The sequence below is a fragment of the Cervus elaphus genome, chromosome 24 (genome assembly GCF_910594005.1).
Source record: "Cervus elaphus chromosome 24, mCerEla1.1, whole genome shotgun sequence".
Classification (NCBI taxonomy): Eukaryota; Metazoa; Chordata; class Mammalia; order Artiodactyla; family Cervidae; genus Cervus; species Cervus elaphus.
Genome location: NC_057838.1, coordinates 61,660,382 through 61,663,303, shown reverse-complemented (window position 1 = coordinate 61,663,303; position 2,922 = coordinate 61,660,382). Strand labels below are relative to the sequence as shown.

Below are 2,922 nucleotides of genomic sequence, written 5' to 3'. Positions count from 1 at the left end.
TTACATCGTGTCCTTTCAATTAAACCTGAAAGACTCCCTTTAGCATTTCTTGTAGGGCAGGTCTACTGCTATATTGTTGCTTATTTGAAATAAGTAAATAGGGACTTTCCTAGTCCTCTTGTGGTTGAGACTCCATCCTTCCCCTGCAGGGGGGACAAGCTGGATCCCTTCTCAGGGAGCTAAGGTGGCCTAGTGGTAAAGAATCTGCCTGCCAAAGCAGGAGACACAGGTTTGGTCCCTGGGTCAGGAAGATCCCATGGAAGAGGAAATGGCAACCCACTCCAGTATTTTTGCCTGGAAAAGTCCATGGACAGAGGAGCCTGGGGGGCTACAGTTCATGGGGTCACAAAGAGCTGGAAGCACTGAATGACCTGAATTGCCCAGGGAGCTAAGATTCCCATGTGCCTGGCAGTGCAGCAAAAAAAAGTTTAAAGTTTCCTGTTTTAATTTCAAACACATAAACACCCACTCAAGAGAGGTATAACTCACATAAAATCTCTCTTGAGTTGTCCTCAGTTATTTTAAGAGTGTAGGACAGAGGAGCCTGTCATGCTACACTCCACGAGGTCACAAAGAGTTGGGCTCAACTTTGCAAAAACACCAACAATATTGACACTGCCAAGCAAATTGAAGCAGAGTCGTGGTCTCAGAGTCCTGGGTGCCACTTACAGCCTCTGACTCCACTCAATGGGTGTCCGTGAGACAGGCTGCTTGTTAAAGAGGTGGCAGAACCTGAAGCTAATTTACTTTGTACCTGCAAAGTGCGTTTTCGTAGTGTAAACAAGTTCCATTGCTTTCAGATGTCACTCCGGATAAGGGTTACTGGCAGGGTGGCAACTTTCAGTTTGAAACTGAAGTTTCTGATGCATGTGACATGCTGCCTCCCAAAGTGAAATGCTTGTCCAGGATCTGGTACCCCCAACATCACAGAGACAGGTGAAATACCCCTAAGTTTACTGAGAGAAAACTCAATGTTCTCGATTGTTTGGGACATTGGCTGGACACCCAGGAGGACACGGAAGGATGTTGTTTGGGGATTAAACTGTTTACTAATCTTTTGAGTTTCGATGACCCACTAAGTATTGAAGCTGCAGAACATCATTTGTGGGACAAGGAGGACTTCCAGAATAAAGTTGAAGCCTACATGAAGCATCAGGCCAGATGATAGGAGTAGAAGATTGCAAGGCCATGGATTGTGCACTAAGAAGTTTATCTCCAGGCTTCCCAGGTGGCTCACTGGTAAATAATCCACCTGCCAATGCAGAAGATATAGTTTTCAATCCCTGGTCCGGGAAGATCCCACATGTCAAGAACTAAGTAAGCCTGTGCACCAAAACTATTGAGCCCGTGCTCTGGAGCCCGGGAACCACAACTACTAAGCCCACTCGCCCCAGAGCCCCTGCTCTGCAACAAGAGAAGCCACTGCAATGAGAGGCCTGCACACTGCAACTAGGGAAAAGCCTGTGCCAACGGTGAAGGCCCAGCACAGCCAAAAATAAATAAATAAATAAAATTACATATTAAAAAAAAAAGAAGTTTGCCTTCAACTCAAACCAGAAGGTTGCTTCCTCCCCAGTCGAGTAAAAACTGCTCCACACCTGCCCATTGCAGACAGAGAATTACACATAAATAGAGGAAGAAAATGTGTTTGGGGTTCTACAGAGTTGTCTGCTCACCTTAACATGTTTACTTTTTGGAAACTGCACTGTACAGGCTGTTGACGAGGTTCTCGAGAAGTTGTAATGAACACAACATTGAGGCTAGAGCTGCCTTTGTGCACTTTTTCAAAGTCAGTTCCCTGCTCAGGTGATGCTAATGATGTGTTCATTGTAGCTTGCAGGTTGGCAATCAGAAACACGCTCCAAACTGTGATTGCATGCACAGTTGCAATAATTCTCTTAGCTCCTTCCACGAATGTTGGTCCTGCCTAGATGTTATGAAGCTTCCCAGAATGCACAGTAGATCCCTTAATAAAATGCATATTTTATTTAATATATCTTGGGACAGATTTGTTATTTGTACAATTTAACACTTTATTTGTTTTTCTATTTTCATTTAGTTTGTATTTTCATTGTATAGCGCAGACAGAAAGATGTTAGGTCAAGCAACTTTTTTTGGGGGGTTAAGCAACTTTTGAGGAAGAATACAAAAAAATATGAAAGGCAAAAAATAAAAAGAGTGTCCGTGTTCCTGAGACTAAAAACTTTGAGATCTGTGTTCTAGGGTTTATAAATTGTTAGATCATGGCTGTGAGAGAATGAATATTCTTACATTTAATCAATAACGTCAAACTTCTTCCCAAAATGGTCCCAAATTTTGCTTCCCAAAATAACAATTAGCAATAATCTTTTTAATCTGGCCCTCACTTCCTAATCTATCTCTTACACTATTCTATTCCCTGCTCTGGCCACGTTAGCCTCCACATCATCCCAGGCTTACAGGTTTACTTCCACCTGTTTGCCCACTCTCTCTCCTTTCTCCTTCTCAGCCCTAATATCTCTTACCTGACATCATATTGCACATTCATTTATATGTCTGACCACCCTTTGGAACTGCACTGTCCAACAGAAATAAAATGCAAGCCACAAATGTGAGCCCCATGTGTAATTTAAAAATTCTCAGTAGTTATGTTAAAACAGTAAAAAAAAAAAAAACAACCAAACAAGCTATTCTTAATATTTTATTTAACCTCAGATACTCTGAATATGGGCTTCCCTGATCATTTCAATATAAAATCAATAAATGAAATATTAGACAGTTGATTTTTTCTTTTACTAAATCTTTGATTTTAGGTATGTATTTTATACTTACATGTGTGCATGTGTGCTAAGTAACTTCGGTTGTCTCCAACTCCTTGTGACCGTATGGACTGTAGCCTGCCAGGCTCCTTTGCCCGTGGGATTCTCCAGGCCAGAATATTGG

General features: G+C 42.0%; 1 pseudogene; it reads left to right on the top strand.

The window, feature by feature from the left end:
- The first annotated feature begins 549 nt into the window (after window positions 1-549).
- Window positions 550-1,165, top strand: LOC122682688 (annotated as a pseudogene).
- Window positions 1,166-2,922: the final 1,757 nt, after the last annotated feature.